This window comes from Lupinus angustifolius, chromosome LG06, assembly GCF_001865875.1.
Source record: "Lupinus angustifolius cultivar Tanjil chromosome LG06, LupAngTanjil_v1.0, whole genome shotgun sequence".
Classification (NCBI taxonomy): Eukaryota; Viridiplantae; Streptophyta; class Magnoliopsida; order Fabales; family Fabaceae; genus Lupinus; species Lupinus angustifolius.
In genome coordinates, this window is record NC_032014.1 from 18,724,547 (window position 1) to 18,734,572 (window position 10,026).

A 10,026-nucleotide genomic window follows, 5' to 3' on the forward strand; every position below is an offset into this window, starting at 1 on the left:
AGTCTTACGCAAGTAAGAATGAAAATTGAATTTCCAAAGAGCATAATCAGTGTTTCATAAAGTGGCAAGAAAATCACTTTGATGAGGAGTTGAATATAAATGCACATTCGGTTACCGAAAGATTGAAATGGTTAGCCAATAGTTCAAGTATTCATGTCTTATCCTACACTGGTTACCTAATTAACGGGTTCACATTTTATATGGAAAAAAAAGATGATCAAAGTAAAATGAAAAATATTGGTGTGACTCTTGTTGGTCGAACTTTACACATGTCCAGTGCAAAAGATAGAAACCCAATATATGCGAACATGTCATACTTTGGAGCGATTGAATGAATATGGGAATTAAATTACGCAATGTTTTGGATGCCGGATTTTTATTATATGTGGGTTGATAATAACAATGGATTCTGAGTTGATGAGTTAGGGTTCTTGCAGGTGGATCTTAATAGGCTAGAATATAAAGATGAGCCATTTATTCTAGCATACAAGCTCAACAAGTATTCTATGTTAGTGACCCAGCTGATATGAAATGGTCCATTTTTATTTTAACTAACAAAATAATCGTCAATAATATTGATGACCAAGAATATGAAGATATTGATGAAGATGATCCTCTTTTTGGGACATATTAGTCGCATGAGAGCGGACCAACTATGGATGATGATTTATATACAAGAGATGATCACGATGAAGGGCTTTGGGTTGTTCCTCCAAATAATGATGATCTTACAAGCCAAAAACAATCAAAGAAAAGGAAAAAGTAGATGCAAGTCGTCTTTGTATAATTATAGATTAATTTTGATTGTTTTTAATTTGTATAATTTTGATTCTTTTTAATTTGATTAATCTTTTATTTGTAATTATATACTCTGTCAAAACATAATTGACATGATATTCATTGCTTGTAGTTTGTATTATATTGATGTTAATGAAACAAACTTCGGACTTGTATTAATGTGCATGTGTTGTTCATAATCTATAAATGTTCTGTTGTTGAGAATATCTGTTCTGCTAATAAATGTATATGTAGGTATTAATTTATACAAATCAACAATGAATTCTAGGGGAAGCCCTGACATGCGCTGTTGTAAAGGATCAATACAACGACGCTTTTTATAGACAATGATGTTGTATATGCTTAATACAATAGTGCAATATATGTTGGGATGTTGTATTAAGGTGTTGTTTGAGAATATTTATGAATAATACAACAACACTTTTATGATAATGCGTTGTTATATATATGCACTACAATAACACAACTATAAGCGCTGTTAATAATACCTATAAAATGCGTTGTATATGTAAGACCTAAATGACAGTGCTTTATGGACGATGCGTTGTTGTATTTATGCACTATATGACAACATTTCTTGTGTGATGCACTATGGTTTATATTCAATACAACAACGTTTGAGAAGCACTGTTAATAATGACAGTATACTACTACGGTCAAACAGAAAGCGCATGAAAGCACTGTTATACATCTAAAATAAGCATTGTTGAACTACAACTCTAGCGTAGTGAATTATTTCTGGATGTTGGAGGACTATCCAGAGATGGATCCATGCTAAGAGATTGCAATAATGAGTTATGAGACTCATTTGATGCTATTGAAATGTATAAGTCATGCTTTAGAGAACCTCATATGTATGTACAAGGAGAATTGACCAAAGTTGGGTCATTATACGTTGAAAATCGACTCTTGCATTATTTGATTGCGTATATTTTAGTTCAAAGAAACACTAACCACGCTCAACTGACAATCAACGATCTTAAGCTAATGTTTGCCATAAGGGAAGGTATTACGATGAATTGGCCTTTTGAAATCCTAAAGGTCATGAATGGAATAGCTTCTTCTTCACCAAGGTTTCTTGCCAATGGAATTTTCATCTCTCATGTCATTGATTAGTATGAAATCGACACGTCAGATGTGGATATAATGACTACAATTTCCTGAGAGCACCTTGTCGGTGACAATCTTATTCACAAGCTGGGAATATACAAGTTTGGAAATGTATGGAAATATCAAGAGGATCATAATGCCAATGTGAATGAAGACTTACTTGATGAAGACTTTGCTACAAATCATAGTGAGCCAAACCCCGAGCAACCACAAAATGAGGCAAATGTTGTGCCTCACGAACCATCTTTTGGGCTTTCACACTTGGATGCTATGGAACAGCGTCTAAATGTGCAAATTGATAACCATTTTTAGTCTTTGACAAACTCTATGGCAGTTGAGTTCCAGCAGCAGCAAGAAAGGTTAACTATAGACTTAGACCACATCATCTTCATAGTGCGCACCACACATGGATACTCATCATCACCACCACCTCATGAATAGCCTAGATAGGATTTTTTAGAGTCTAAGGTGTGTGCATGATTTAAGATTGTATTTTGTTTTTTGTTGTAATATGTTTCGAACATCTTATGTACTTGATGCACTTACTTTGTCATTTCTCGTACTTTTGTTGTTAACTTTGGTTATGTATGAATTACTGCGTGAACTTTTGACTATATCGATCTTCTGTACTCTTTTAAACTGAATGGTTAATATGTGCTTTATATACTTTATCTTATACACAATTAATCATTTTGTGCTATATTGCCTAATTACACATATGAATATATCTCGCAATTCATTTATGTCGTAATCTGATTTTATTCTAAATAATTGATTAACTCGATGAAATAATTGATTAATGATATAAATTGTGAACCTTTTTAATTCTTTTTTAGATTGCTTAATAGATTATCCTTGATTACTTAATCAATTATGACCAGTAAATTTTTTGAAAATCTTTCCATGCTTTTGGCTGTTATTATCATATAATATCATAACTTTTTTATCATGCTTAAAGGGGGAGAAAATATTGTTTAGGCTGTTTTGCAATTGTATTGAGCTTCCACAAATAATCTTGAAGTGATATCCTTGTATCACCTCTTACATGAATTGAGGGGGAGAACAAAGTAAGAGGAGCAGCACATTCTGATTCAACCATTGCAAACACATTATGTCCAACATCAAGTCAATGAAACAATATTTGTTTTAGAGTTTGTCATCATAAAAAACGGCGAAATCGAAATGGAAAATATCAAATGATGCCATCATGATTGACCTACTTAATTTTGATGAAGAAAGGAGTTATGATAAGTAAGATTCATGCATTTGCACTAGGCATACATCATTGACATATGCTTAGTCTAGGGTTTGGTTGTGCCACCAAAGGTTAAATTTGGGATGTGTATCCTTGGTATAATGTTGGGATGTGTATCCTTGGGATTTCATCATGTGACGACGACCATAGGGGAAATATAGAAAGTCGCTTGAGAAGTGGTTGAGGTGTGAAGGATCCAACTCAACACATAACCCGAGATGAAACTACAAGTGAATGGATGGAAGGTGATGCATATTTCATCGAAACCTTCAACCAACCTCAACGACAGAAAAACATTCTTCTACTCACAGTCAAGGAGGACCATCTCGAAAATGAAAGAGAAAAATTCTTTATGATGTGATCCCATGTCTTACTCTAAGTTGTTGCCACAACTTGTTCAGAGGGGTTTGTTAACTCTCCTTCCCTTTAAGGAGGTGGTGCCTCCATATCCAAAGGGTTTCAACCCGAATACTCATTGTATGTATCATGGTGCCTCCATATCCGACACGAGGTGGAAATCAATTAAAGAGCTTACGAGACCTGATTAATGAAGGATTTATCAAGTTTCAAGGAAATTTTTTAATTTGAGGACGATATGAAACAGACTCAACTGTAGGAACTCACCTCAACCCAGTGTTATTCTCTAAAACTATATTGTAATATACCCTCTTGGATCCACCCTAGGGTTTAGGGTTGCAAAATAATGGGTCACATGTTTCCTTCTTATGAATAAAAAATTATTTTTCATTGTATGTCTTTTTAACAAGTACATACTAGTGCACTGATCATACAAACTTACCATCCTACATCACACACCACTAGGGATGGCAAAAAAACCAGTACCCATGGGTACCCGTGAGTAAATCCCATACGGACACGGGTTACAAACGGGTACCCGCCGGTTTTATAAACGAGTTTTTAAAAATACCCATAGTACATACGAGCAGGTACGGGTATTATGGTACCCGTGTCCGCAGGTACCCGTTATTTATATGATTAATATATTATATTTAATTAAAATGAAAAGTACATTATTATAACATTCATTACACTATGTACATTTTTTCCTTTTACTTTGTTTACATATTTTATTGAGTTTGGTGGTGAAACACACTACTATTATTACATGTGTAGAAACACACATGTTATACAAAAAAAATATATATACTTTTTGTTAAGGAAATAAGAACAAAAAATCTCACAAATAGAAAACACCAATAAAAATTTAGCATTTTGCCAAATATTCAATCAAAAGGTACAAAAATAATTAAGTTTCATCTCATTTGAAATATAATAGAAGTAAAAAATTTAAAATTCATTTATAACATAGGAAACCCGTGGGTATCCAGTAATACCCGCACACGGGTACCTGTACTGATACGGGCGGGTATGAGTAATGCTCTCTTATTTTAAAACGGGTAGCGGGTAGCTACTACCCGTGCCAGCCGGTGCCCGTTGCCATCCCTACACACCACCATCACATTTACCAAAAATAAATCATAACAAAATAAACCAAATAAATTAATTCATGTATTAATATGAGATATTTAAAGAAAAAAATTTATATGGAGGATGATGCAAATATAAGACCAAGGTGAAAGTGCAAAGATTCAAGACCTGTACATTTAAGGCTAACCGAAGTTTTGATGAAAAAAACGCATATACAAGAAAGCTTGAAGATCATACAACAAACAACGAGCCGAAGACTCATAGGTTGCATCAATAGACTTCGGACTTTATTATATTTATTGTACTTAGAAGTCTTAAGATGATTGCCTTAGATTGAGTTTAGGTTAGGTAAACCTAGGTGAAAAGTCTCACAAGAACTAAATTGAACAAGATTAAAATTGAGACATAACATCTAGATATCTTATGATAAGTAGGCTCATGCATACACATACATAGTCTCATGTATTAAAGGTAACATATTTTTAAAAGCTATGTATAGTATGTGCATATCATATAGGAAGTTTACCACAAATCAAGAAAAACATTTTTAACTCACTATAATCGAATAAGTAGTTTGTGTAATCGATTATCTGGAATTCAATTACTAACTCACCCAATGATGTTAGCAGGTTAATCGATTAAAGCACCACATAATCGATTAAGATATAACAAAAAAATGATTTTTAACAGCTGCTAATCGATTAAATGAAACAATAATCAATTAATATCAATATCATTAGGATTAGTATAAATGTTGTAATTCTTTCCAACTTGCATATTTCGAAAATTGTTAGAGAGCATACATTTTCATAGATTGCATTGTAGTGAGAAAGTGCATTTAGAAAACCTAGGGAGAGAAAGCATTCTGATTTAGGCTTAGAGGTTAATATCCTTGCATACTGTCTCTAGTTTTCAATGCATTTAATTCTTGCATCTAGTTCTTGATTTCTTTGAGAGATTTGTGAGGAAAATCATTTTCTGAAAAAGAGTGTGAATCATTTTTGGAAAACCTAATGCATTAAATTTCATTTAGAATTAGGTTCTTGTGGATTTTATGCTTTGTGTTTTAGATTGAGTTTTTAATTGTTGAATCTGAGTATTAAGTACTCAAGTCAAAGCAATACATTCTGTTTTAACAAGGAATTTGACCTCTTTGTGAATTGCTTCACTACGAGAGAGATAATGATCATCTTCTCATGGGCTAAGAGATCTTAGTTCAAGGGATACCGGGGTTGGGGCCGATCGCGAATGGATAGGAGATCCTAGTAGGTGATTAAGTTAGGTCAAACCTAGGTTGTCAAGCTCAATATGAGCTAAGTAAGGATCGGCATAGTTTTCTAGTTTTTGTAATTCGAAGTGTGTTTGTAAACTTACAATTACATTAGTGGAAGAAAAATCTCTCAAGATCAAAAGGGGAGGCCTAGTTTGGAGTGGACCGCAAACGAACCAGGATAGAATTCCTTGTGCACCTCTTTCTAATCCCTAATCTCTTTACTTTTATGATTGATTGTGTTAATAATGAGTAGCATGCTATAATATGTTTACTATCTTTCTGTAATGTTATTAACCAATTAACTTTGTACAGAATCAGTAATTGGTAACTTGTTGTGCAAGAAACCAAAGAATCAAGTTGTGTAAGTGTCAGGATAATCGATTATCCACAAGCATAATCAATTAAGCATGAGCACTATTTATTCGATTAAGTCCAAGCATAATCGATTAGTTGTAGTCTGTTTTTTGTTTTGCGCAAATATAGGAAAAGGGGAACAAGTTATCCGCGACACCTACTCAACCTCCCCCCCCCCCTTTAGGTGTATTCTGACCTATTGAAAGGTGGTGTGGATTCTTAGGCAGACTTTTACGATGACACAAGGCTTCTTTCGTAATTCGCAAATACTAAGAAGATATCCTTAGTCACCCCATTTGAGTTATAGACATTATGGAATTAAGTTTCTTGTGATTGACCTTGGGTAGTTTTTCATCCGTTTTTATGACATTCAATCATTAAAAAATGAGTAAACTCTTCATACTCTAGTCACCCTATTTAACCTGAAGGATATAAAAATCAAAGTCAACTCAAACAAAATTGTTCTTTTATTCAAAGTGCAACATAAATTACAGAAAATCAAAGTCAAGATAATTTGAATAGAAGGTTAACCCTTAGTATCTCATACTATGGCTTTTTTTTTTGCTGCATCCAAGTTTCCCCAAATTTAAAATTTTCATAAAGCCTAAAATTGTGGCAATTTTGCATAAAGGTGATAAAAAAAGAGACAAAAAAACAAAAACAATGTAAAAAGAGTGCTAAGTTGAGAACACGCAAGGGTGGCCTAAAAAAATGAAAGTGGTACTAAGTCGAAAAGCTGAAAAGGTGATTTAGTATCATCAGAAAAAGAGAATTCCCGACAGATACTTACATCAGGTATTCTGGGCTAAAATAGGAAAAGTTAGATGAACACCCTTATGTCAATGTTCATTATAGTTTAAGCAAATTGAGGGAATCAAATTATTTCCACCAAAGGAAAACAAGAAATTACACTACCATATCCCGAGGGTGAAGTTCCAAACAACTTATACTGGGCAACATTATTGAGATTAATTGTTCTTATTAATACAATATCGAGACAACAAGCCATCAGTAGATCATCTCAGTCTACAGTAGTTAAAAATGGGTTCACATTTTAGTCGAGCCCAACAAAAGGATAAAAAATTATATATCAAACGCAATTCATTAGCGCACTAGAACATTCGTGCATAGTTTCTACCTTCCATCATATTACATTCATAACTCATTCATGACATCATGGCAAACATCACACATAACATACTCTCAAACACTCACTCATTATTTTACATTCATCAAAATCTAACTTTCTAGGTCTTATATCTCGACGAGCAACTTAAACTTTTCGGGTCCTACACCTCAATGTGAAATCAAACCTTTCCGGGTCTTTTACCTCGATGGGAAATTTAAACTTTCCGGGTCTTGTACCTCAACGTGAAATTTGAAATTTTCGGGTTCTATACCTCGACATGAAATTTAAACTTTATGGGTCCTATACCTCAATGTGCAATCTAAACTTTCTAGGTCCTATATCTCGACGAGCAAATTACTTTGTAGGTCTTGTACCTCGACATGAAATACATGCTATTCGGGTCCTGTACCTCGACGAGCAACTTAAACTTTTCGGATCGTGTACCTCGATGTGAAATCTAAGCTTTTCGCGTCTTGTACCTCGATGTGCAATCTAAACCTTCTGGGAAGTAGATCTTGACGTGAGATCTAAACTTTTCGGGTCATGTACATCGATGTGAGATCTAAAGTTTTCAGGTCCTGTACCTCAATGTGAGATCTAAAATTTATGGGTCCTATACCTCGACGTGAAATCTAAACTTTTCAGGTCATGTACCACAATGTGAAATTTAAACTTTCCAAGTCGTGTACCTCGACGTGAAAATTAATTTTTCTAGGTACCGTACCTTGATGTGCGAGGTAAGCTTTCTAGGACATGTGCCTGATGTATTTCAAAATTATGATTTCGAGGATCCTGTTTTGACGACCTTAGATTATAAATTCAAGGATCACGTGCTTGACGACCTCAAAGCCAATATTTCCAGGCCTTGTGCCTGATGTTCTTATAATTTTTCGGGCCTCTTGCTTGATAACCTTAAATTATAACTTTGAGGACCCCGTGTTGGATGACCTCGAAGTCAACCATTCCAGGATCCTGAGCCTGATATGAAACCTTTTTTACTCTAAGTGTCGGCAATAACCCAACATGCGTTCTTGGTTTTAACCCCATGTCTCCAAATTCCGGCAGAACACCGACCTGCATCTTTGGTTTCACCTTTTCCACTCTAAGTCACGGCAGTACCTCGATCTGTGTTCTTGATTTTAATTTTGTGCCTCCAAATTCTGGCAGTACATCAACCTGTGTCTTTGGTTTCACATTTTCCACTCCAAGTCTTGGCAGTACCTCGACATGCGTTCTTGGTTTTAACCTCATGTCACCAAATTCCTGCAGTACACTGACCTAGATCTTTGGTTTCACATTTTTCACTCCAGGTCTCATAGTACCCCAACCTGCATTCTTGGTTTTAACCATATGTCTCCAAATTTCAGCAGTACACCGACCTGCTTCTTTGGTTTCACCTTTTCCACTCCAATTTCTGATTGTACACCGACCTACGTTCTTCGTTTTAACCTTATGTCTCCAAATTTTGGTAGTACATCGACCTGCATCTTTGGTTTCACCTTTTCGACTCCAAGTCCTGATAGTATCATGGCTTGCGTTCTTGGTTTTAACGTGTCTCCAAATTTTGGCAGTACACCGACTTGCGTCTTTGGTTTCACCTGTTTCACTCCAAGTCCCAGCAATACCCCAACTTGCATTCTTGATTTTAACCTTGTGTCTCCAAATTATAGCTGTACACCAACCTATGTCTTTAGTTTTACCTTTTTCACTCCAAGTTCCAACAGTACCCCAACCTGCCTTCTTGGTTTTAACCCGGTGTCACCAAATTTCTGCAGCACACCGACCTGTGTATTTGGTTTCGCCTTTTTTCACTAAAAGTTCTAATAGTACACTAACTTTCATTCTTGGTTCATTTCCACATCTTAATTACACCTCTCAAGAACAAACTCGAGTCAGCCTGAAGACAACTTAAGTTACAAGATGTTAGACATTTTCAGATAATGAGAAGTTGTCAGGTAGGTTTTTAAGGGCCTCAACAATATTACTATTTATTTCTTTACTAGTTATTTACCATGATATTCCTCAAACATCAGTTTATCTGCTATCAAGTAAGCAACAAATAAAGAGTGACATCTATGAACACCCATTTTTTTCGGGCCATAATACTTTTTCAAAAAATGAGAAATAAAAAATATATGTATTTGTGGATATTTTCTATTGAAAAGTGACATTTTTTGGAATCCCAAAGTACCTACATCATTCCTTAATCCTAAACCACCTACATCTTCGTCAATCCTAAACCACCCACATGTCACTCAACTTCCAACTCAACTGAAACCTACCCCCACTTCCATCCATTACTAACTAAAAAAGTAGGTGCTATTATATTCTCACCATTCTTAACTACTTTGATGGGGAATTCTCTTCTACTCATTCAAAATAAGTCCATACTTTACGTTGCTCTGTGGTACTCATAACACCACTACGAGGTTTTGCAACAAACACTTTATAATTTCAAACAAACTTCTTTCCTTTGATCTCTTCATTCCCTCAAGACTATAGAAACACATGAGTGGGAAGCATGACCATGTGAGTGTATTACATTGGTTATAAACATAGATTTGCTTTATTCTCTTAATGGTTTCCCTCATATTGCTTCACAAAACAAAAGATTGTCTTACCCCACCTTGGTTATTACTATTACCAAGGTTCTGAATT

General features: G+C 34.9%; 1 long non-coding RNA gene across 2 annotated transcripts in view; it reads left to right on the plus strand.

Moving 5' to 3' along the window:
* The window catches only part of LOC109350889, a 10,136-nt gene continuing 2,700 nt past the window's right edge, over positions 2,591-10,026 (plus strand). Inside the window, exon 1 of one of the 2 annotated variants that reach the window (XR_002108140.1) lies at positions 2,591-2,602. This is a non-coding gene — a long non-coding RNA (uncharacterized LOC109350889). Of the gene's footprint in view, positions 2,603-4,296; positions 4,308-10,026 lie in introns of those variants that run through there. The other variant, XR_002108141.1, reaches the window with a different exon arrangement.